General features: G+C 43.7%; 1 long non-coding RNA gene across 2 annotated transcripts in view; it reads left to right on the top strand.

Moving 5' to 3' along the window:
- Positions 1–561: 561 nt before the first annotated feature.
- Positions 562–26958, top strand: part of LOC146890608 (uncharacterized) — a 41603-nt gene continuing 15206 nt past the window's right edge. The window contains exon 1 of one of the 2 annotated variants that reach the window (XR_015736182.1): positions 562–628. This is a non-coding gene — a long non-coding RNA (uncharacterized LOC146890608). Of the gene's footprint in view, positions 629–4094; positions 5144–26958 lie in introns of those variants that run through there. The other variant, XR_014998507.2, reaches the window with a different exon arrangement.

Genomic DNA, 26958 nt, shown 5'->3' with positions numbered 1-26958 from the left:
TCCAAAGGACCTGGGTTCAGTTCCCAGCACCCACATGGCAGCCTACAAACACCTCTAACTGCAGTTCCCAGGGATCTCGGTCCCCTTTCTGGCTTCTGAAGGCTCCTTCAGGTGGGCACACAGACTCATGCAGGTGCACACATACACATAAAAAGAGTAATTAATAAATATTTTTGAAAGGAAAGAACACGTTGAGCTTATTACTATTGGTATTAGCTTCTAATTGTACTAGTCTCAGTACAGTTCAATACAGTGAAGGCACAGTTCAATTGACAGTAAGACTGACACTCTCAGCATCTACAGCCACCCTCAACCTTGCCTGGAGTCCCACTCCGCAGCCACTCATAAACTATTTGCTTCTTGAAGGCCAGCAAGAGGACTCAAACTCCTTTTAGGAGCCTCCTGGATTCCTAGAGAGTTTATCTGGTGTGGGAGAATTGTCTGTATTCTGTCAATCATATTTTAATAAAACGCTGATTGGCCAGGCAGGCAGTATAGGCGGGAAAGCCGGACAGGAAGTAGAGGTGGAGCAAAGAGACTGGGAGTATTCTGGAAGGCAGGAAGCTCCCTTTGGCATTCCTGCCCAGATCACCGGAGAGGAAAGATGCAAGCTGCCCTGCTGGAAAAGGTACTGAGCCATGTGCTAACGTAGATAAGGATAATGGGGTAACATAAGTTATAAGAGCTAATAAGTAGCCTGACCTAATGGGCCGATCAGCTTTATAAACTTATGGAGTCCTGTGTGTGATTTTCCTTGGGACTTGCTGGTTGTGGGGTACTGGGCGGGACAGCAACCCCAACAAGCAGACCCCTCATGCTACATTTATCTGAGCCTGGGGTGCTCACTTAGACTACTTTCCGTTTTGACCAATGCAATTAGAGTCCTTCGCTGCATGTGTAAAAAAATCACACACAATAGCCATGGAAACTAACAAAATCACCGGCGTGAGATCCAATCACAACCGCATACTCCGGTCACCTGCACTCGGATGCAGGCATAGAGTGTGGAGGGAGAGGCTCAGTGGTGGTCTGTCTGCTTCGTCATACCCAGCCCCAAAGGGTGCTGAGTCTGAGCAAGCGATGGGTCACAAGTGATAGATATCTCGTGATTCAGCTCTGGATTCACTTTCGGGACAGTCCCCAGGTGAGTGTCTGTTCTTGCACGTGTATATATTCCACAGCATTTTGGCAATGATTCTAGATGACCCAAATGTTGTCCCTGGGAGGAATCTTTTGTCGTCGCAGACTGCATTTTGGCTTACATGTGTGTCTGTGGAGCACATGCCAGCCTGGTACCTGTAAGGGCCAGAACAGGGCATCGGATCCCTGGAGTTCCATATAGGGCAGTAAGCACTCAACCACTTAGGCCCTGCCCCCGTGCCCACCCTTCATTTTTCATGCCCTTTGCTGATCTTAACGTATTGTGCAGACCTGGGAGCAGATCAGAGAGTCTGAGGTCTAAGTTTGGAAATACTTTGAATTTGAACTTCAGGATACTAAAGGTGGCAGTGGTTGCACAGGCCTTTGATCTCAGCACTCAGGGGGCAGAGGCAGGTGGAGCTTTGTGAGTTTGAGGCCAGCCTGGTCTACAAAGTGAGTGCTAGGACAGCCAGGGCTACACACAGAGAAACCCTGTCTCAAAAAACCAAACAAAACCAAAACAAAACCCCCAAACCATCAGGAAACTAAAACCCAGACAGGAGCAGAACACATGCCGTTTGCTACGCCAGGCCTCCTGTGGCACTGTCCTGACAGATTTCCAAAGGGGTTGGGCCCAGCTAAGGACTTATCAACTGATCAGGACTCCTAGTAAGCAGTCTCACGTAGGAACAACAGGTAGATAGTGGAAAAGTACCAGCCAGTGTGATTGGGTTGGGACATTTTCCATTTAAGGTTTTTAATTCCTGAGTAAATATTACTGTACACAGACAGGCGCTGACTAAAAGCTCTTTAATTCATTCAGATTGAATTGATTAACTGAGTTGAGGAGTAATTGTTAAGTATAAAACATTTTTTTCTCTTTTGTAATAGGAAACCAAACCAAATAAAACCACAAAGCTGCTGTGTCCCGTCCTCACAGTCCCCATAAGACACCCATACTACATTTTTGTGTAAAAGGAAGTGGCAGGTTGTGGGGCGCTGCTCGCCTCCCCCACATGGCTCCCGACTGCGCCTTAAAAATGGCGCTGACTCTTGGCCTCTCTAACGGCCACCTTGGAGTGGGCAACTCCTTGTTTGGCATCGGACCACAGCTCCTCTGTGGAATGACTCTGCGTCATACTCTGATGAGTGTCGGCAGTTGCCTGGGAGCCTATGAGCTATGCCCAGGTGGCTAACAATCAGTGGAGAACAGAGGCTTATAAGCTGCTCACAAGGAGGACTGGGGAAGAAGATGTTACTTTGTAACGGAGATCCTGCAATAAAGCCCCTTGCTGGAAGACTCTTGGTGTTGCCTCAGTCCTTGCTGGTCGAGGTCGGGCATGACCGCCTGCCCAGCTAGCTTTTCCTGAAATAATTACACGGAAACTATATTCATTTAAACACTGCCTGGCCTATTGTCTTCAGCTCCTTATTAGCTAACTCTCACATATTAATTAATTATATATCACCATTTCTAACAATCTGTATATCACCACGAGGTTGTGGCTTACTGGGAAGATTCTAACCCACCTCCATCTCAGAGAGGAGAGCCATGACGTCTGCCTGCCTCTGCTTTCTTTCTCCCACAATTCTGTTCTGTCTACTCCACTCACCTAAGGGCTGGCCTATCAAAAAGGCCAAGGCAGTCTCTTTATTAACCAATGAAAGTAACACATAGACAGATGATCCTCCTCCATCATTTTTGAAAGTCTGTAACTGACAGGCTCCCAAGTCTCATGGGGTTAAAATGACTGTACCATCTTGGCTGTTTCCCCAGGCTTGTGACATCTGGCTGGTCCACTGTTCCTACTTTCCTGAGACTGACTGTTACATTTCTTTCAGGTTGAGCTTCTCAAGAGCACCCAGCAACCAGAGTTGTAGAGTTGGTTCAGTGATTAAAACATATACCAAGTTCGTGAGTTCATTTCCTAGGCCCCATGTCAATAGTTCCCAACTCAACAGATCCATGAGATTCAACATCATCTGCTGGCTTCTGTGGGCACCTGCCCTCACAGGTACATACCTACACACAGACACACATACCCACACACACACACACACAAAGAATTTTTAAATCTTTAAATACTTTCTTAGAAGTAGGTTTATTTATTTCATTATTTTATATGCATGTCTGTGTTTGCCTGCATGTGTGCACATGTACCAGGTACATGTCTGGTGCCTTCAGAAGTCAGAAGAGGGTGTCAGATCCCCTAGGACTAGAGCCACAGACAGTTATGAGTTGTCATGTGGATTCTGGGCAGTTAAGTTGGATCTTTTGCAAGAGCAAGTGCTTTTAACTGCTGAGCCATCTCTCCAGCCCCAAGAATGTTTTCAAAGAATTTTTCAAAAGAATACCTTGCACTGTTAGTTCTTCCTTATGGAAGGATCTTTCATGGTGACAAAATGTGAGGCTAGCCCCGTCCTGAGACTAGTGCCTTCCTAAGGCTAACCCCATCCTGAGGAATACCCTGCATGGTACTTGAAGATGCTATGCAAACTTCCAAGGGGCAAAAAAACAAAAACAAAAACAAAAAAACAATTAAAATTATCCAGGTGTAAAACCTATGAACTATAACAATGGCCAGCAAGGCAAGAAGTTCCTAAGAGTGCAATGGTGCCACTTATACATTGAAGGCAACTAGCAGTTGTCTAATTAGACTTAAAGCCTCCTCTGTTCAGGAGGAAGTCTATGCCTGGTACTGTAAACCTAGTCAACTATCCATGGCTAGTGAGGCCATGACCCCAGGGAAGAACCTACCATTGCTATTATCCTAACTGTTTAATTTCTCACTTCGTTCCAAACACTTATCCTTACATCCACAGAAAAGTGTAGCTCTATCCCTCACCAACAAGGCTTTTATTTTTTTTAAGCCAGGTGGAGACTTTCACAGAAACCCATAAATGGTCAAAATGTAAAGACAACTTACTGCGGAGTGCCCAGTCCCAGAGGATACATCTGTAGCCCCACCCCTACATCTAAGACTCAGAGAGCATCATGGAAGAGGGGGCAGAAAGGTTGTAAGAGCCAGAGAGTGACCAGCGTGTTCCCTGTAAGATAGTGTCTTCTATATATGGCAGGGAGCTGCACCCATGAAATCTCAACAACATGGCCATCTAAACGAGACCTACACAATGATGCTACCAACTGACATTCTGATGTGGATGGAGGAACATCTCACAAGAGCCCACCCTAGATGATGAGCATCAATCTTCTTTAGGGATGAGCCCCTGATAGGGTATCCAGTAGCCCTTGGTCATGTATGAGTACAGTAGGTATATCACGTCCACCCTTTCCTTGGCCCCACAACTCCTCCCGTGTCTGCCACATTCCCTCTCAAATTCATGACTGTTCTTTAATTATCTGTTTCATATCTCTGTGTATTTTGTAAACACAACCTGCCCGAGTGCATTTAGGGTTGCTCAGATGCATCAGTGTTAAAGGATGACTATGGGGGACTGGTGTTTTAAAAAACACAAAGAGGTAAGGGTAGGCTTGAGAAGTATGTGTGGGATTCGAACTCCAGAATTTCAGAGTCAGGTGGTGCAGCTGTCCTGACCTGGCCTTGGATTCAAGGTTTAATCCCTGAATTAAACCTTGTAAGCTCCCAGCTGGTTATAACTTGACTTGGGCTCAGAGGGAACTGTGCCAGCTCTGGGATGGGAACTGTAATGCCTAAGGGTATGGAGTCATCAGAATTCCCCATGCGCCCTTCCTGGAAATGCAAAATCTGGCAGTCTCTTGAGGTGTTGTCAGTGTGTAAGACCTTCCCACTGCTGTGGCTAAGGCCTGACCAAAGTGACTTAAGGGAGGAGGGGTTTATTTGGCTCATGGCTTGTAGGATGTAAAACCTTCATGGTGGAGGAAGCAGAGTAAACAGTTTGTTAGGTCGAAAGCAGCACCGAGGGACCTGGGGCTGTAACCGGAAGAAATGTCACCTTCAAGACTCACAGACTTCAGCTCCTGAAGGTCCTGCAGTCCCACAAACATCTCCACCAGCCAGGGGTGAGTGTTGGAACACGGGAGCCTGTGGAAGACATTTGCATTCAAACTGGACTGACTTGTTTCTTATCAAATTAAATACGCCCTTGCCATTCAAACTAGACATTCTACTTCTGGATGTTTAGCCGAGAGAAATGGAAGATAAACTTTGCTTCTCAATCCTGATGGGCTTCCTACTTATCATTACAGAAAAGGGGTAGGGCCTAAGGGAGTAGATAGAATTCTTCCTATTCCTGTTGTTAAGTACATCTTAAAAGCCTGAACATCATAGTTAAATCTAAGAAGACTCTGAAAGTGTGCAGAGGAAGAGGGAGTAAACAGCCCAGGAAATGACCTGACAGTGGGTCTCCTGGCTTTTCTCTTTTCCTTCCTCCCACTCTTACTCCCTCTCTCCTTCCTTCCTTCCTTCCTTCCTTCCTTCCTTCCTTCCTTCCTTCCTTCCTTCCTTCCCTCCCTCCCTCCCTCCCTCCCTCCCTCCCTCCCTCCCTCCCTCCCCCCCCCCCCTCCCTCCCTCCCTCCCGCCCTTACTTCATGAGGTGTGTGGAGCTGCATGTGTGTGTGTGAGCACACATGTATGTACTTTTGGAGACAAGAGGCCAACCTTGACTGTTGTTTCTTAGGTACCACACTCCTTGTCCTTTGAGACAGAATCTCCCTGGTCTGGGGCTCACTTAGGCTCAGTAGAGTGAACCCCAGGGGCCTGCCTGTCTCTACTTCCTTAGGGCTGGGGTTGTAAGCCCTTACCACTATGCCTGGTGTTTACACAAATTCTAAGGATTGAAGTCAGGTCCTTATGTTTGCAAGACAAGCACAGTAGTAATGGAGCTGTTTCTTTCCCCTCCTCCCCCTCCCCCAGTTTTCTTTTTGCCTCCCATGGTGGACGCACTGTTGGAGAAACCAGCACGCTACACCAATGGACAAAGACTATTGTGTGTCTTTGCTAACCCTCTGTAGAAAGTCTGAGTCTGGTCAAAGACCCGGAAGGCAACAGTCTAGCAAGACAGCTAACTTGTCAACAATAGTTACCCTACTCCAGCCAAACAGCATCAGGCAGTCACCCCACCCTGTATGTCAGCAAAGGCATTCCCTGGCTGTAACATTTGCCCATCTTCAACTGGACACTGTTTCTTTAAAAAAAAAAAAACAAAACTGTTTGTTCAGGAATGCTGGCTTTGCTTTGGAACAATTGATGACTAATGACAACTATAAAATATTCAGGGTGGTTCTTCCTAGAAGAGATGACATATCAAAACAGTTCTGTCTTCTCCAGTTGTAATATTCTTGGCTCCGTCATTCAACTCTTTGCTGATCCTCATCCTTAGTCTAGACCCTTGATTTTAATTTAATTTTAGTTTTAGTCTTATCTGAGGTCCAGGCTGGCCTCAAACTCCCTCCCTCTGTAGCTACCTTGAACTTCTGAATTTCCTTTACCCCTCTAGTGTTGGGACTACAGGCATACGCTGCTGCGTCCAGTTTATATGGTCCTGAGCATCCGACTCAGGACTTTGGCTATTCCAGGCAAGTACTCTAGCAACTAAGTTTCTTCGTCAGCCCTTGTTTTACAAAAGCAAACCAGTCTTTTCTGACAGTCCCAAATGCAGTAGGAAAAACACGTAGCAAAATACCGGAAGGATTTGTAACCAATTTATCTTTGGCACTGCTTAGATGGTCACTTGGTTTTGTCAAATGATTTGTTTCCTTTTCCAAGTTTGACTCATGTCCCGTCACAGAGGACCAAGTGTGCATTTTAAGAATGATGGGACAGGAGCAATCTGCTCCGGTCTCTGCAGACTGGTGCAGCAGAGACCTGTTTATCTAACTCAGGGCGAGAAAAAGTTTGAAGACAAAGAGAGTTGATATTTATAGCTATGCAGACTCGATCTGTCTCAGTTATAATGCCAACTGTAGCACATTTAATAAAACCCAGAGGTTCCTGCAGGCAGGATCACCATTTTGGACTGAGTTACAGGTAAGAGCCAGTGGCTTGCTGTTTTGCTTTTCTGACCTTCAGGTTGAACCCCAATGTCTGTCTCTGGGTTTTTACTAATCATGCTACAATCATCATTATAAATCTGTGCCTTAGTAGTCATATCTCTTCAGGTCAGTCACCAGTGACCTCCTGCCTCTCCTGTTTCTCCATCCAAAAGGGTCAAGAGCCCATCTCAGCCCTGCCTTACCACTTCCTGTCCCTCTCTATATAGTCCTCCAAACCTCTATGGTCAACTAGTGGCTAGCTCCACTCTCTGACTCCAAGCAAGCTTTATTTATTCAGAACACAATCAAAATATCACACAGCAGTACCCAGTTTTAAAATCGAATTAGCTGGTTTGTTGATGTCTAGTTTCTTGAGTTCTTTATATAGCTTGGAATTTAGCCCTCTGTCAGATGTGGACTTGGTGAAAATCTTTTCCCACTCTGTTTTATCTGTGAACAGTGGTCTTTGCCTTACAGAAACTTTTCAGTTCCATGGGATCCTGTTTATGAATTGTTGGTCTTAGTGCCTGTTCGACTGGTTCTGTTCAGTTTGTTCTGTGTCAATGCATTCAAGGTCATTTCCCACTTTCTCCTTCTATCAGGTTCAGTATATCTGGTTTTATGTTGAGGCCTTTTACATGCTGACATCCAGTTAGACCTTGCCAGCGTCATTAGAGCAGCCCATTTGGTTAAGATGCTTTCTTTTTTCCATTAAATAATTTTGACTTCTTTATTAAAAATCAGTGTCCATAGGTGTGTGGATTTATTTCTGGGTTCTTGATCCAATTCCATTGACCAACCTGTCTGTTTTTATGCCAATACTATGCAGTTTTTTATTCCTCTAGCTAGGTAGTAGAGCTTGAAATCAGGGTTGGGGATACTCCCACAAGTTCTTTTATTGTACAGGATTGTTTTAGCTCTCCCAGGCTTTTTGTTTTTTCATATAAAGTTGAGTATTGTTCTTTCATCATCTGTAAAGAATTGTGTTGGATCTGTAGATTGCTTTAGGTTAGGGGCCATTTTTTTTTTAATTTATCAGACTTTTAAAAAAATACCAATCCAAGTGCCCACTCCCTCTCCTCCTCTCACTCCCTCCCCTCCTCTCACTCCCTCCACACACCTTCCCACCCCATTCCCATCCAGTCCTTAGAGAGGGCACACTGCTTTGTGAAAGGTACAAGGCCCTCCCCACTACATCCAGGCTGAGCAAGGTATACATCCAAAGAGAATAGGGTCCCCAAAAGCCAGTACATGCAGTAGGGATAAACCCTGACACCACTGCCAGTGGCCCCTCAGTCCACCCCAGCAATTCAACCATCAACCACACTCAGAGGGACTAGTTTGGTCCTATGCTGGTTCCTTCTCAGTCCGGCTGGAGTTTGTGAGCTCCCATTAGCTCAGGCAAACTGTTTCAGTGGGTGAACCCTTCACGGTCTTGACCTCTCTGCTCATATTCTCACTCCTTCCACTCTTTAACTGGATTTTGGGAGCTCAGTCCAGTGCTTAGATGTGAATCTCTGCCTCTGTTTCCATCAGCTGCTGGATGAAGGCTCTATGGTGATATTTAGGATATCATAAGTCTGACTACAGGGCAAGTCAAGATTGGGCCCCCTCTCCTCTATTGCCCAGGGTCCTAGGTAGGGGTCATCCTTGTGGATTCCTGGGAATTTATCCAGAGCCAGGTTTCTGCTAACTCTATAATGGCTCCCTCAATCAAGATAGCTCCCTCAATCAAGATAGCTCCCTCTCTGCCCTTCCTCCATCTCAACCATCCTATTCCCTCAAGCTCTCCTAACTCTCTTCCCCTTCTACCCTCCCTTCTCCCCCACCCATGCTCCCAATTTTATCAGGTGCTTTTGCCTGTTTCCAATTTCCAGGTGGATCTATAGATGTTTTTCTTTGGGTTCACCTTATTACTTAGCTTCTCTAGGATCATGAACTATAGGCTCAATGTCCTTTGTTTATAGCTAGTATCCACTTATAGTGAGTAGATACCATATTCATCTTTTTGGGTCTGTGTTATCTCACTCAGAATAATGTTTTCTAATTCCACCATTTGCATCAAAATTCAAGATGTCATTGTTTTTTTTTCCCCCACTGAGTAGAACTCTAATGTGTAAATGTGCTATTTTACATTTTCTTTATCCATTTTTTGGTTGAGGGGCATCTAGGTTGTTTCCAGGTTTTGGCTATTATAAATAATTCTGCTATGAGCATAGTTGAACAAATGCCTTTGTAGTATGGTTGAGCATCTTTTGGGTATATGCCCAAGAGTGGTATTGCTGGATCCTGAGGTAGGTTGATTTCCAATTTTCTGAGAAACTGCCATACTGATTTCCAAAGTGGTTGTACAAGTTTGCATTCCCACCAGCAATAGATAAGTGTTTCCCCTTATTTCACATCCTCTCCAGCATAAGCTATTATTGGTGTTTTTAAACTTAGCCATTCTGACAGGTGTAAGATCGTATCTCAGAATTGTTTTGATTTGTATTTCCCTGATGGCTAAGGATGTTGAACATTTCCTTAAGTATTTTTTGACCATTTGAGATTCTTCTGTTGAGAATTCTCTGTTTAGTTCAGTACCCTGTTTTTTAATTGGGTTATTTAGAATTTTAATGCCTAATTTCTTGAATTCTTTATATATTTTGGAGATCAGTTCTTTGTCTGATGTGGGGTTGGTGAAGATCTTCTTCTATTTAGTAGGTTGCCTTTTTGTCTTATTGACTGTGTTCTTTGCTTTACAGAAGCTTCTCAGTTTCAGGAGGTCCCATTTATTTATTGTTCTCAGTGTGTATGCTACTGGGGTAATATCTAGGAAGTGGTCTTCTGTGCCTGGTGCGGGAGAATTATCTGTATTCTGTCAATCCTGTATTTTATTAAAATGCTGATTGACCAGGCAGGAAGTATAGGTGGGTCAACCAGACAGGACGTAGAGGTGGAGCAAAGAGACTGGGAGTATTCTGAGAAGCAGGAAGCTCCCTCCGCCATTCCTGCGCAGACCACCGAAGAGGCAGCATGTAACTTGCCCAGCTGAGAAAGGTACAGAGCCATGTGGCTAATGTAGATAAGGATAATGGGGTAACATAAGTTATAAGAGCTAATAAGTAGCCTGACCTAAAGGGCCAATCAATTTATAATCTTATGGAGTCCTGTGTATGATTTTCTTTGTGACTTGCCAGCTGTGGGGTACTGGGCGGGACAGAAACCCCAACAAGCAAGCCTTCATGTTACATGTGCCCATGCATTGATGACTACTTCCCACTTTCTCTTCTATCAGGTTCAGTGTGATCGGATTTATATTGAGGTCTTTAATCCATTTGGACTTGAGTTTTGTGCATGCCGATAGATATGGATCTATTTTCATTCTTCTACATGTTGATATCCAGTTATGCCAGTACCATTTGTTGAAGATACTTTCTTTTTTATTGTATAATTTTAGCTTCTTTGTCAAAAATCGGGTGTTCATAAGTGTGTGGATTAATATCCAGGTCTTTGATTCAATTCCTTTGGTCTTCCTGTCTGTTTTTATGCCAATACCAAGCTGTTTTCATTACTGTAACTCTGTAATACAGCTTGAAGTCAGGGATGGTGATATCTCTGGAGGTTTCCTTATTGTACAGGATTGTTTTGGCTGTCCTGGGTTTTCTGTTTTTCCATGTGAAGTTGATTATTGTTCTTTCAAGGTCTGTGAAGAATTGTGTTGGGATTTTGATGGGGATTGCATTGAATCTATAGATTGCCTTTGGTAGGACTGCATTTTTACTTTGTTGATCCTCCTATCCAAGAGCATAGAAGATCTTTCCATTTTCTGATATCTTCTTCAATTTATTTCTTTAAAGACTTAAAGTTCTTGTCAAATAGGTCTTTCTCTTCTTTGGTTAGTGTTACCCCAAGATAGTTTATGTTATTTGTGGCTTTTGTGAAAAGTGATGTTTCTCTGATTTCTCTCTCAGCTTCTTTGTCATTTATATATATGAGGGTTACTGATTGCATCCTGCAACATCACTGGAGGTATTTATCAGCTGTAGGAGTTCTCTGGTAGAGTTTTGGGCGTCACTTATATAAACTATCATCTTACATAAACTATTATGTATCATCTGCAAATAATGAAAATTTGACTTCTTACTTTCCAATTTGAATCCCCTTGATCTCCTTATGTTGTCTTATTGCTATTCCTAAAACTTTAAGAACTATGTTGAAGAGATTTGGAGAAAGTAGACAGCCTTTTCTTGTTCCTGATTTTAGTGGATTTGGTAAGCAGCCACTTTTACTATGCTAATTCTACTGATCAATTAGAGATGAAAGAGCTTTCTATCTTCTGATATCTTTTTCAATTGTTTTTTTCTTCAAAGACTTGAAGTTCTTGTCATACAGGTCTTTCACTTGCTTGGTTAGAGTGACACAAAGATATTTTATTTTATTTGTGGCTATTGTTAAGAATGTTGTTTCCCTGATTTCATTCTCAGCCCATTTATCATTTGTATCTAGGAGCACTACTAGATACAAATGTAGTAGTTCTCCTGTATTTTAGATTTTACTCCAATATCTGACTCTTGATTGTTATTGATAAAGATTTATTAGATTAGTGCTTCAGAGTACCAATCTAAAGAGAACATTCTGAGCAGAGGAGTCTCAAATGGCTGAAAAATACAGAAATGTTCAACATCCTTAGCCATCAGAGAAATGCAAATCAAAATGACTCAGATTCGACCTTACACCTGTCAGAATGACTAAGATGAAAGCACAAGTGAGAAATGCTGGGGAGGATGTGGAACATGGGGGACCTTCTTCCATTGCTGGTGGGGAGGCAAACTTGCACAAAATCAGTGTGGTGGTTCCTTAGAAAATTATGAATCAGTCTACCTCAAGACCCAGCTATACCAGGCTTGGGCATATACCCAAAGGATGCTCAATCATACCACAAGGGCACTTGCTCAGCTATGTTCATAGCAACTTTATTTGTAATGGCCAGAAACTGGAAACAGCCTAGATATCCCTCGAGCAAAGAAGGGATAAAGAAAATCTGCTACATTTACACATTGAGGTATTATTTAAAAGATGGCATCATAAAATTTGCAGACAAATGGATGGAAGTAGAAAAAAGTCATCCTGAATGAGGTGATCCAACCCAGAAAGACACACATGGTGTGTCTTATACATCATACCATGTGGTTATAACTCATAAGTGGCTATTATCTGTAAAGTAAAGGATAACCATGCTACAGTCCACAGACCTGGAGAAGCTAGATAACAAGGAGGACACTAAGGGGGAGGACGAATCTTCAGGGAAAGGGATCTAGAATAGTTATCATGGGGTAGTTGGGGTGAGTGGGGGTGAGAACAGGAGGGATCAAGTGTATGTGGGGAGGACAGAGGGAGAGAGTACTGGGGTGACACCAGGGGTTAGGGAGCGTTTTGGGGACGAGCTAGAAACCTAGTACAATGGAAACTCCTAGGAATCTATGAGGGTGGCCCTAGATAAGACTCCCAGCAATGGGGGATATGGAACCTGAACCAGCCATCTTCTGTAACCAGGCAAGACTTTGGGACACTCACCCAGCCACATAACCTTCAACCTACAATTTGTCCTGCTTACAAGATGTGCTGGGGATAAATGTGGTGTAGAAATTATGGGATTGGCCAAACAATGACTGGTCCAACTTGAGACCCATACCACGAGAGAGAGAGAGAGTCCACCCATGAGAGTCAGGAGGCAGAGACTGTGTAGTCCAGAGACCCAGAACAGAACCAAACAGAACCAGCAATGAAAACAAAACAAAACAAAACAAATAACTAAGGACCAAATGGAGCTTGAGGAGGAAAGGGTTTGTTTCTTCCTATAACTTATAAATCTGAGGAAGCTCATGGCAGGAAGCCAGAACAGGAGCAGAGGCCATGAAGGACTGCTGCTTATTATCTTGCTCTCTCTTGGCTTCCTCAACCTGCTTTTTAATATCACCAAGGACCAGCCAAAGGATGGCCCTCAATCTCCAATGGAGAAAATGCACCACAGAGCCCTCCCTCCTTGTGTTGAAAGGAACCCGGGCCACTTCCTGCTGCCCGCCTGGCTAGCTTTACCCAAAATAATTACACAGAAACTGTATTTATTTAAACACTGCCTGGCCCATTGTCTTCAGCCCCTTATTAGCTAACTCTCACATATTAATTAACCCATTTCTAATAGTCTGTATATCACCACGAGGTCGTGGCTTACCGGGAAGAATCTTAACCTGCGTCCATCTTGGAGAGGAGAGCCAGGGCGTCTGCCTCATTGCCTTCTTCCCAGCATTCTGTTTTGTCTACTCCACCCACCTATGTTCTGACCTATCAGGTCAAGCAGTTTCTTTATTAATTAACCAATGAAAGCAACACAGAAACAAGGCCCATCTACATCATCCCTGCCAATCTTAAGCAGGCACTTTGCTCAGTGACTTACCAAATGACTCCAGCTTGTGTCGAGTTGACATAAAACTGGCCAACACACCCATCACTGTCCCAGGAGTAACTACAAGACTGGAGAGCTAGCTCAGTGGCAGAGCACTTCCCTAGCAGGCACGGGCTCTGAGGTTCCATCCCCAGAACCACAGGGAAACTGCCAGGTTCTTGGTCTCTCAGGAAGGAGACGGTTATTATTTCAACCATATTACTCAACTTGATCTAATAAATTTATACATGTTTCGGTGACTTTAGAGAATCCTAAATCAAGGGTTAAGTAATAGATCTGCTTCCTTGCTGAGAGTCTGCCTCCACTCTTGTCCTGCCTATTTGTCTTCCTCAGCACCCCCAAGCAAGTTTATCCTGTTGTAATAGGAAAGTACCAGAAAACCTCCCAGGAGGCGTTTGTCTGCTCACATTTTCTGGTCAGGAAGACAGATGCAAAAACCATCACAAATGCCAGCAGCTCAGGACCTGAGCAACACTAGGACGTTGGCTCTCTGGTCCAGTCAATGAGTCATGACATTGAGTGGAAGGGATTTTCCGCTCCAGGCCCAGATTAGACTTTCTCTGTCCATATCCCTGGACCTAGGGACTATCCCTGAGATCTTGTCTTCTGAAAGAAAACACAGTTTATCCCGTTAACTGTCATGTTGATTGACAAAGTACTTAAATGCTTCCGTGTGGGACCCTGTTCTCATGGGTGACAGTCACCAAAGGAAACCCTCCCTCACACCTTTGCTTTTCACCTGGGTATGTGTGACAGTTAAACAGCCCAAGGTTAAAAACAGAACAAAACAAAACGAAAACTCCCTGAATATTGGGGGTATAACAACCAACTCATAGAAGCTATACTTTCCCTTTCAACTCAGCCGAAAAATGGAGATAAACATTGATGCACAAGGCTGCACACCAAGGGACTGGCATTCTCTGGCTGCTAAGTGACAGAGACCTATGCTAGGCTGTGTTAGAGATGGGCCCAAGGATTTGCAGGGTGTAAAGACACACCGGCTCTAGATGACAACGCCAACCCTACTAATTTTGAATTAGTTTGGTCTTAACTTCTAACTATGGCATCTCAGCACAGATTTACTTCTTGGTAGTGCTATGAAACATTATTCTATAAAACCCAACATGACCCGCCAACACTGCATTCTATTTGGTTGCTTTACTCAGCAATTATTTGCTCTGTTTTATAATATTGAAATGGGCTCCTCTAGTTTCCAAACGGCACAGATATCAGGAGGGTTTCTGAGGCCCTTTGAGAACGTGACCTCTGCCTAGGCATAGGAACCCCACCCACACTCCCCACACTTCTCATTCAAAGTGTAGTGTGCACAGGGAACAGTTTCTCTAGCTGACAGGAACAAACAATGACGCCTGTACCCACGACAAGGACTCCTGTGATCCCCGATCCTCCAAGGAGCTCCTCTGACAGCTGAGGGGTTGTCTTAGGGGTTCTACTGCTGCAATGACCCACTATGACCCGAAAGCAGGTTAGGGAGGAAAGGGTTTATTCAGCTTATGATTCCAAATCACAGTTCATCATCAGTGGAAGTGGGGACAGGACTCAAGCAGGGTAAGAACCTGGAGGAAGGAGTATGTACAAATGTTTAATTGACTCAGCTCCTCATCTGGGCAAAGGAGAGGACCTGATTCATGTTCTGGGGCCCCGTAATCGATAGGTGTGTGGAAGTACAGCAGCACTGGGCTGCCTAGTTTTATGGCAACCTGACACAAGCTAAAGTCATCTGAGGGGAGGAAACCTCAATCAACAAAGCGCCTCTGTAATATCCAGCTGTAAAGTACTTTCTTAATTAGTGATCAATACGGGAGGGCCCAGCCCGTTGTGGGTGATGCCATCCCTGGGTTGCTGGTACTGAAGTCTATCTATAAGAAAGTAGGCTGAGCAAATTATGAGGAGTAAGCCAGTGTGAGCAGCCCTCTCCATGGCTTCTCCATCAGCTCCTGCCTACAGGTTCCTTCCCTCCTGCCCTCGTTGCTTTTGAAGACGGACAGTTTTATAGAACTGTGAGGAAAATAAGTCCTTTCCTCTCCAAGTCTCTTTTGGTCATGGTGATTCATAACAGCAATACTGACCCTACTTAGGACAGTGGATGGCAGGGTTCCACAGTGGAGTCTCGAATGAGAAGAGATATGTTTGTCCTGATTTGAATGTTATACAGTGTATTTGTATATCGAAATAGCACATGGTAGCCCATGCTATGTATAACCTTTATGGGTCATTATAGGTGAACCTAGACATTATGGTAACAGAGGCAGATACAAAAGACAGTTGCTGTATGGATTTATTTATAGGAGGTAACTCAGATAGTCAAATAGTTAGAGGCAGAAGTAGAATGTGTGACAAATGTCTTGGGAGCAAGGGTGCCAAGGAGTGCTGTTTAATAAGAACAGAGTTTCTGGAGACGGATGTTGGCGCTGATTCTTCTACAGCATGGTCTTTCACGGTGCCACTGGCAGCTCACTTAAAAAGGGTCATAATGATTAGCTTTATTTTATGTGTATTTCACCATCAAAAAGTAAAGGTTTTTTAAATTAATTTTTTAAAAAGCTAGGGCCTAGCGTGGTAGCTCACATTTACACCCAGTACTCGGGGGGGGGGGGGAGAGACAGATGGATCTCCATGAGTTCAAAACCTACCTGGTCTATATACTGAATTCCAGGCAGGCGAAGGCTCATAGTGAGAGGCCAGGGATGGCACCACCCACAATGGGCTGGGCTCTCCCACATTGATCACTAATTAAGAAAATGCTTTACAGCTGGATATTACGGAAGCATTTTGTTAATCGAGGTTTCCTCCCCTCAGATGAGTTTAGCTTGTGTCGGGTTGCCATAAAACTAGCCAGTCCAGGGCTGCAGTACTTCCACACACCTTTCGAGTGTGGAGTCCCAGAACATGGATCAGATCCTCTCCTTTGCTCAAATGAGAAGTTGAATCAATTAAACATTTATATACTTGCGATCTGGTTGGGTTTGTACCCCCCTCATAAGGCAAATTGCCTAAGCCAGAGGGAAATGAACAATTAGCATAATTAAGTACATCTGCTTCTATGAGAGGTTTGCCTTAACAGAAAGAACTAGAGTCAAAGGAGATACATGCATTTTAACATTTAACATCTAACATATCAATGATTTCTTTTTGTTGTTGTAACTCAGCGAAAGAGAAATCTTCCCAGCATTCCTTTTTCCTTTAATAGAGGAGTTATGGGAAAGGCCATTTAAGTTATTTATGGTAGGTCCTAGGCACTCGTCCACGGTCTTTTAGAGAGCCTCCCGTGTTCATTATCATATCAAATATATTAAAGTGATGAGACATTCCTAGATGATGTGCATGTGTGTGTTCTGTATGTGCTAGTGTGCATGTGTGCAAAGTGATGAGACATTCCTAGATGATGTGCGTGTGTGTGTGTTCTGTATGTGCTAGTGTGCATGTGTGCTCACGTGCATGTGCGTGTGCCATACATGTGTGTACATGTATGTGAATATTGAAGATCAAGCCAGGTTTTCCTCGGGTTGTTTTCTGCCGTTATTTTATATCTATCTTTTCTGTCCTTGCCAGCTATACTCTAACATCTTGCATTTGGGCCAAAGTATAAATCATCTCTCCAGTCTTGCCTCCGTGACGTCCGTTTGAACCGAGACAGACCCACTTTGTAGCTGTTTTAGGAAACATCCAGTGTTCTCATCCTTCGGTGGCCTTTTCTGTTTCCCCTCACTCCACAGGAAGATAAACCTACTCCACATTACAGTTTTACTGAGCACAATGATTACTGAAAATAATTTAATGGTGGGCCTTGAATGCATATCTTCAGAGGCCCCCATACCTTATCATATAAAATAAAAGTTATTAAACAAGTCATATTTAATACAACTTCCCCACAGGACTCTTTTTTTCAGGGCCAGGGGTCAAAGGAGGTATTATGTGTGCCAGGCAAAGGGTACCACTGAGGTACATTTCCAGGCCTTGTTTCTCCCCATCTCCCTTTCTCTCCCTGCCCTCTCCTTCCCTCCCTCCTTCCCTCTCTCCTTCCCTCCCTCCATCCTTCCCTCTCTATTTGATTTTTCAAGACAGGTTTTCCTGGAACCCACTCTATGGACCAGGCTGTTGAACTCACAAAGATCTGCCTCCTGAGTGTTGGGACTAAAGGCATGCACCACCACTGCCTAGCTGGTTGTCACATCTTTGGGCTTGATTGTCACTTCCTAAATGATTCTGAATTAAATACAATCTTGAGTTTTATCTTCTTTCATTTCAGTTAGTTTCTTTCCAAATGGCTCAGAATTATTTCCATCCTCTTAACTCACGCTATTGTAAGCTAAAGCATTCTTCCTTCTCATCCTCTTCTAGAGATAAACACATTCTGGTACCGTATTAGAGTCTGTGGCCACACCACACTGAGCATGCCCAATCTTACCTGATCTCATCTTCCTTGTCATCTTTAGCAGCCAGCTTGACACAGCCCAGCATCATCTGCGAAGGGAGTCTCAATTTAGGGACTGCCTAGATCAGATTGGCCTGGGGAGTGTCTGTGGGGGATTATCTTTATTATTTAAGGTGGGAGAACCCATCAGTCCCTGGGGCAGGTGGTCCTGGGCTGTCTGAGGAGACTAACAAAGGGTGAACCTGTGAATGACCCAGGAAGCAGCGATCTGTCTTAGTTTCTGTTGCACTTCCTCGGCAGTGAGTCTGTTCCCTGGTCTGAGATGATGCTGCGTAAAATAACAAGCAATCCTGCTTTCAAAGTTCAAGGGAAAATAAAACCATTTCCCCAACGGGACTTTTGGTTATGGTGTTTGCCATACCAACAGAATTAGAACAGAAGCCAAGCAGGTTTGAGCCTCTGTATTCATATGGGAGACTTATTGTTAATACTGCATTGCTGATACACTCAGCTTAGCCTCATTGCCTCTTTCTTGTGTTGTGTTGTGTGGGACTTGCAAAGCTCACACATTCCATCCATTTTCTTCTCACAATGTGGTCTGTTACACAGTCCCTCTTGCTTCATTATCATGCTTCAAGCAGTTTCTACAGTTTTGGGCGTTGTGAATATTTGTTCTTTTTTTCTTTTTTTATGACTTATTTATGCGTAGGAGTATTTGCTGCATGTGTATATGTGAACTACATTGATGTGGAATAATCCTTCTGTACACTGTGAAAATGTGTTGCTCTCATTGGCTGGTAGTTAAGCAGGAGTTTTGGGGCAGAGAGAATGCTGGGAAGAATTGGGGCGGAGCCTGATGATTCCAGAGCCAGAAGAAGCCACATGGAGGAGTTCATAGATGAGGTAAAGGAGCCTCACATAGATTAGTAGAAATGGGTAATTTAAGTTGTAGGCACTGGCTGGAGACAAGCCTGAGCTATCGGCTGAGCATTTATAATTAATAATAAGTTTCCTAGTGGATGTTCGGGATCGACTACGGGGACACAGAAAAACTCCACTTATGCTACAGGTGTTCCTGGTCCTGATAGAAGCTAGAAGAGGGAGTCCGATCCCCTGGGTCTGGAGTGGTTGTGAGCAGCAAGTGCTTTTAGCCGCTGAGCCATCCCTCCAGGCACGGAAGCTTTACTTCTGTGATAGTTTTTGTGTGATAAACCCTGGAATCTCTGGGTTATTTTTCTCTTCCTGATATCGCTTGGGTTTATTGGAAAAAGGGATAAAGTGATGGTATTGCATGTTTTTAGAAATATATGACTAGTTAGATGAAAAGTCTTCCATCTCGGTTTTGGTTTTATGCATTTAAAGCTCTTCATAGAGTAAATTTAACGGGTTTTGGAGGATGTGGAGCAATTTTCTGGTGAACGTTACATCTTATCACCTCAGGCTGACCTCAGGCAAGGGAGGGTGCATTTGATAATGACACGGTTCTTCAGAGGGTACAGGGGGCCTTCTCCTGGATTTAGTCAACATCATATGCAAAATATTTAAAAGTAGAAGTTGGATCTGTACTGAACACACACAGGCTTCTTTTAAAATTGGAATCGTTCTCTAAGTACGCAATAAGGAGTTACACAGCATCTACTCTGCATTAGTTAGTGTAAATAAGGCAGGGATGATTTAACATATCTGGGGAACATCCCAAGATCCTGGGCAAACGCTGTGCCATTTAATGGGACCTGGCCAGCCCAAGATCTGATGCACTGGTGAAGGAGGTCCTGGACCATTCCCCACAGACTGAAAGAGGACGGTGTTTGTACCAAAAAGAGGAGGTGAGAGAAACTGTGATAGACTTGGTATTGGTTTAGGTGTCATAAGAAAGAATAGAATGTCCTAAAACTAATTGCTTCTTTCAAAAAAAAAAAAGTTGGCTTTCTTTCTTTTCTTTCTCCTCCTCCTCCTCCTACTCCTCCTCTTTTTTCCTTCTTCCTCCTTCCTCCCTCCTCCTCCTTCTTCTTTTCTTCTTCTTCTTCTTCTTCTTCTTCTTCTTCTTCTTCTTCTTCTTCTTCTTCTTCTTCTTCTTCTTCTTCTTCTTCTTTTTTTTAGAGACTTACTATGAAGCCTAGGTTGACCTTGAACTCTAAACCTACCTGCCTCTGATCCTTAAGAGGTCTCAGGCAGGAGCCACGACTTCTTGCCTGAACTTTTGGACCTACGTCATCTTGAGGGGGGCCGAGGAGAGCAGATAGAAGAGAACAGAATATCAAAATGCTTTTCACAATGTACTTTATAGAACATTGCGATGATTTGTTAGTTCATTTTAGGGCAAGAATGTGACTCCCTCCCATCAAAGCCCCTGCATTGCTGATCCTTGCACACCGAGGTCCTGGGATGACGGTCGTTGTTGCACGATTAGTTTCAATAAATACTCGTTGAATAATTTGTATTATGTTTAAAACATATTTTTAACAACCTTGAACATGGAAGTTAAAATTTTCCAGTATACACACACACACACACACACACACACACACACACACACACACACAGACGTTAGTCGTAGCTGCAATGTCTAGATAGAAAGGCCACCTCTATAAAGTTACTGAATTGTTTATAACGTATGATAACTATCAGTCTGTCACAGGCTGCCAAGCTCCCCTGATGTACATCATCTCTTCACCACTAGGGGGAAGCACAGGTAATAAAATCAAATCTGTAAGCCTCGTGTCCACAATAAACTGGAAAAAAAAAAACCTGTTGCTTTACATTAAACACTAAAGGTACTATTAAATAACAAATAACTGTGATATACCCGACAGTTTAGCATTGGATTTCCCAAATGTATTATCCAGTAGATTGCCGTAGCCTAAACTCTATGGCAGGGCATCATTTATTGATTGAAGGGTTGGTCTCAGTTTCCTTCCAACACTGAGACTGGTGTTTTTCCCCTGGTTGAGCCACTCTCTGACACCGTCCAGTCCTTAGTTTTTACAGTGTGGAGGTACACACTATCTGAGCAGGTTCGCTTCCAGGTCGGGAGTGATGGATGTGACATACACAGGCCGAAGCAGAGTCTAGGAAGAGCTCTCAGGACCCTGTCCTGCCTCCCTTCTCATAGTGATTGCTATGAAGCTTAAATGATGATAAAAGTCTGACTAACATAATAATATGTTCACAAATTTTGGAACTGTCTGGAGCAGTGGTTCCTGACTTTCCTAATGCTGCAACCCTTTAATACAGTTCCTCGTGTTGTGGTGACCTCCAACCATGAAGTCATTTTTGTTGCTATTTTATAGCTGTAATGTGTTACTGCTATGAATCATAATGTAAATATCTGTGTTTTCCCATTGTCTCAGGCAACTCCCGTGAAAGTCATTCAACTCCCCCCCCCCCAAAATGTCTCAACTCACAGGCCGAGAAACACTGGTTTAGGAAATCTGTTCTGTGTGTCCTCGGGTCTTTGGTCAACTGTAACCAGGTCCTATCTGCACCCCCACCTTCATTAGGATATCTGATATCAAAATTAATAACAGCTCTCTCTTTGTTCAGCTTCTGTTCTTGTATGGTTTTCACGAGCAATCAATAGCCGTCAATGCTAACCATGAAAGTGAGGATCTATAAAAAAAAATTAGAGCAGAATATAGGGGAAATAACAAAAGGTCTTGTCTTAGCCACTGTTCTATTGCTATGAAGAGACACCATGACCATGACAATTGTCATAAAGAAAACCATTTCATTAGGTACAGGTGAAGTACCATTCGGGTATGTAGAGAGGAGGAAGAGAGAGAAACACTGGGACTGGCTTGGGGTTTTGAAACTCTATAAGCCACTCCCAGTGATGCACTTCCTCCAGCAAGGCCACACCCACTCCAACAAGGCCACACCCACTCCAACAAGGCCACACCCACTCCAACAAGGCCACAGCTCCTAATCCTTTCAAATAGTGCTACTCCCTCGTGACAAAGTATTCAAATCTATGAGTGTATGGGACCTTTCTCATTTTGCTCTATCAGCGGGGTAAGATTTAGAATCTCTGTGAAAACAACCATCTTGGCACACCTGTGAGAGATTTTCTAGATTGAATCCATTGAGGTGGGAAGATCCACCCTATATGTATGTGTGTTGGCTCATTCTTTAAAAATCCCTCGGGCCGGGCGGTGGTGGCACACGCCTTTAATCCCAGCACTCGGGAGGTAGAGGCAGGCGGATCTCTGTGAGCCAGCCTGGTCTACGAGAGCTAGTTCCAGGACAGGCACCAAAAACTACAGAGAAACCAAAAATCAAAAAAAAAAATCCCTCGAATCTCTTAAATAAGTTAAGTTATAATATAAATGTGTAGAGAATACTTTTTATATTAAGCCAAGTCCTTAAAAGATTGTTACAGTGTTGGGCATGATGATGCATACTTGTAATCCCAGAATGTGGTAGAAAGAGCAAGCATTTGGGGCCAGTTTGGACTACACAGCCAGGTCCTGTCTTAAAAAAAAAAAAACAACCAAAACCCAAACAAAACAATTAATAATAGATAATCAAAAACTCAAAACAACAAACTAAGCAAATAAATAAAGGCCAGGGCAGAACTGATGAGGAAGTCCAACGAGTGTAATGAGCACAGAGGATTCTGCTGTACTTGGAATAGACTGGTCCTTCCATTTCCTGAGATTTGTTCTTTTATTCTTTGGTCTCATGTAGTCCAAGCTGGCCTTGAACTCACTATGTAGACATGGATGATCTTGAACTTCTGATTTTCCTGCCTCTAATTACCTAAGCACTAAGATTATAGGAAAGTACCATCATGCTGACTTTGATCTGGGGCTAAAGCCTGAACCCAGGGCCTCACACGTGTTTGGCAAGTACCCTCCCAACTGAGCCAGATCCCCAGTTCTTTCCTTTTGTTCTTTGGGGGTCCCTAAAATCAGAGCTTGAAGTAAACACTTGGAGGTGGAAGTTTATTGGGAAAATTAACAGCAAGAGGGAGAAAGCAGGAAGCATGAGACAACCAAGAAGGAAAAACACCCTTGACTCATCATGCTGGTCGAAGATTTCTTCAGACACTCCAGCTTCCATATCTCTGTGTTGTGTTTGAATGCAGGCATATTCCTACAATACTGGATACAGCCCCAAGTCAGAAAACTTAACTTTAGTTGGGATGCTGGCAGCATAGGAGTCTGAGCTTCTAGGGAACTGTCCACTATGGCTGAGATTAAAAACTAATGCTGAGTCGAAACCAAATGTGGTGGTGCTAGAAGACTGTGCAATTTACTAATAGACCCAGGCAGGGGAACTCTATTCTGGATCAGGTGCTTCTAAAATAGAGCCTCTCTGACCCTTTATTCTGTATGCTCCTTCCCCTGTGATTTACAGTTCCTTCCGACTCATAGTATAGGCATCAGGACTCTATCTAAATGGCCTGACGTATTGCATAACTTCTTCTCTGGGTTCATCTTCACAGGGCACACTGTGATTGTCCAAATGGCACCAGGGCGTTGACATCTGAAGGCCGTCAGGATGTATGGATAGAGCCTGGATAGAAACTAGGGTGTCTACATAGAGTTGTGTGTGGCCCCTCAATGAGTGACAGGGCTGGGATGGAAGAGAAGGGGTGGGAACTTGACCTCTGCCTATCACCATGTTCGTTCCAGAGCATGTACTAAGGAGGCTGAGAATTCCATATTCAGCTTCAGCCATGTATGTGGTGACTGGGGCATAAAAGGACAGAGAACGTTTTATGGAACTATTATTGGTGTAGTTTTAAACTTATTATTAATACAAATGTTGGCAAAAAGTTAAATTCTAGCATATATTCTGATTTTTGTGGCCTAGAACTAAGAAGAAGAAATGCTGGACAGATGTGACAGTTAATTGTCAGTTTGATAAGATTTAGAATGGCCATGAAAACAACCATCTTGGCACACCTGTGAGAGATTTTCTGGGTTGGGTACATGGGGGTGGGAAGAATCATCTTAAATGTGCGTTGGCGAGTTTTACATCAACTTGACACAAGGTAAAGCCATCAGAGAGGAGGGAGCCTCAGTTGAAGAGATGCCTCCAGAAGATCAGGATGTGGGCAAGACTGTAGTGATCAATGTGTGAGGGCCAACCCACTGTGGGTGGGGCCATCCCTGAGCTGGTGGCCCTGGGTCCTATAAGAAAGCAGGCTGAGCAAGGCATGAGGAGCAAGTCAGTAAGCAGCACCCTTCCATGGCCTCTGCATCAACTCCTGCCTCTAGGTTTCTGCTTTGCTTGAGTTCCTGCTCTCACTGCTTTTAGAGGTGGACAGTTATATGGAACTGTGAGTGAGATAAACGCTCTTCTACCCGAGTTTCTTTTGTTCATGGTGATTCATAACAGCGATAGCAACCCTAAGTAAGACAGTGGATGGCAGGGTTCCATAGATGGGAGTCTTGATTTAAAAGACAGACATGTTTGTCCTGTTTTGAATGTTATACAATATATTCATGCACTGAAACATTATGTGGTAGCCCATAATATGTACAACTTTTATGTATCATTATGTGCGGGGCGCTTCCTGACCAGCAGGAATGAACAGCCACGAAAATCGAGATTCCTTCCCTTATCACGTCTTTATTTGGAGCCACTCGGTTGAGGAAAGTTGGGGGAAGGGAAGAGAGAGAAAAGACAGAGAAAGGGAGAGCAAGGGAGAGAGGAAGAGAGAGAGAGAGCGATGAGAGAGAGATGAGAGAGCACAGAGACGAGAGAGAGATTAGAGAGAGCGGAAAAACCCAAAGGCAGCTGCTTTTCTAGGGTGAGAGGCTCGAATGCTGATTGGTTGATGCCATTCTGCTAGGGCCCAAGGCCACAGGACAGGTCAGGGAACCAAGTCTCTGAAATGCAAAACAAGGCCCCAAGCACACTGGCCTGGACGGCAGCATCAAAGGATTTGTATACCTCCAGGCTGTAGGACCGCTGGCACTATCTCGCCAAGGCGACATCCTGGCGGCTCCTTACAATTATGGGCAAATATCGATATTCTAGTAACAGAGACAGATACAAAAGGCAATTGTGTATGGGTCTATTTATATGAGGTAACTCAGGTAGTCAAATAGTTAGAGGCAGAAGTAGAATGTGTGGGAGCAAGGGTGCCAAGGAGTGCTGTTTAATAGGAACAGAGTTTCTGGAGATGGATGTTGATGCTGATTCTACTACAGTAGAATTGTACCTAGTGCCACCAGGCAACTCACTTAAAATGGGTCATAATGACTAGCTTTATGTTATACATATTTTACCACAGAAAAGTCATTTTTTATTTAGTCAAATTTTAAAAAAGTTAGATCTGAGTGTGGTGGCTCATATCTTTACTCCCAGAACTTGGGAGGAAGAGGTAGGTGAACCTCTATGAGTTCAAAGTCTAGCTGGTCTACATACTGAGTTCCACACAGCCCAGTGAGACCCTGTCTTAAAAACCAAAATGAAGCAAATGTGGGAGAAGGGGGAGGGCTCTTGTTCTTCCCAGCCCCTTGCTAGCTTACACCTGAAATAATCACACAGAAACTGTATTAATTAAATCACTGCTTGGCCCATTAGCTCTAACTTCATATTGGCTAACTCTTACATCTTAATTTAACCCATCTCCATTAATCTGTGTATCACCACAAGGTCGTGGCCTACCAGCAAATTTTCAGATCATCTATCTCTAGCAGCAGGTCCATGGTGTCCTGTCTCTACCTTCTTCCTCCTGCATTCAGTCCTGTTTTTCCCCGCCTACCTAAGTTCTGCCCTATCAACAGGCCAAGGCAGTTTCTTTATTCATTAATGGTAATCACAACACACAGAGGGGACTCCCACATCAGAAACAGTCAAAAAGACAAGAAACAAAACGAAATTCACGTTAATTAGAACCACATAAAAATTAACGACATCTATTTTCCGAGCAAAGCTAACGTGAATTCTCTTTTGAGCTCTACACCCATATGCCATGGGCTATCCTGACCTTCTGTGTGCTGAGCACACTTATACATGGCCTTTTGGCTCCTTCGGAGAAACAGGCATGGCTGAGCATTGCTGCTGTTAATTATCTTCCTCCACTTAGCATCTGTATTCTGCAGAGGACACAGGGCGCATGTCGCTTTCTTCTGCTTTCTCTGTCCACTTTCCTCTAGTTTTTATATATTACTCTATATGCAGAGTGACATCTTGGTATTGTTAACTATCAACACATAGGAGACACCAGGAAACTGATGTTTCTCTTTGTGGATGAACTTGAAATAGAACCCTCCGGTCGATGGCTCATGTCCATTCTTTCCCCTGAGCACTGGAACAAATGTTTTGTGGCTTAGAGCTTTAAGGAAGAGGGATTTCGCCAATTCATCTACCAGATCAGCTTGACAACAGCTTGCGAAGTGTTTGCGATTGCTTGGGCCGAAAGTGGTGACAACACCAACCATTTAATGAGAAACCTTCGAGGAACTTGGACCGCCTCCAACAGCCTAGCTATGGGAGACGCCTTGTAGACCATGGCAGCTCTAACAGGAGTCTGCTGAAGTCAGAGCTCCCCTTCTAGTTCCTGCATCCGCTTTATCCCAGCTGAGATGCTGCTTAGTGACACACAGCTACAGGCTCCCTGTAGCAGGCCCGGACAACTGTAATAGGCTTCCTAGAGAGGAATTATTTCCTGTCTTTGGGTTGACAATGATCTGTAAAGTGAGTGTCAGTCACATTGTACTGTTACACTGTTGCTGCCCTCTGTGTGTTCAGGTTTCACACCTGAGACTCAACCAGTCTTGGATAGAAACTATTTAGGGAGAACAGTTGCACCCAGGTTGAATACATAAAGATTTTTTTGGTTATTTTTCCTTAAACAGCACAACAGGACATCTACTTTTATATTTCTTTTGTATGAACTATTATTTATAGATAATATAGAGATGATTTAAATTATAAAGAAAAATGAATGAATTTTATATACACATACTATCCCATGTCATATATGAGATGAACATATAAGGATATTTGCATGTGAGGGAGGAAGTTCTAAAATTAATGCCTATG

The sequence above is a fragment of the Myodes glareolus genome, chromosome 23 (assembly GCF_982192425.1).
Source record: "Myodes glareolus chromosome 23, mMyoGla1.1, whole genome shotgun sequence".
In the NCBI taxonomy this organism is placed as follows: Eukaryota; Metazoa; Chordata; class Mammalia; order Rodentia; family Cricetidae; genus Myodes; species Myodes glareolus.
This window is presented reverse-complemented; position numbering and strand designations above follow the sequence as displayed.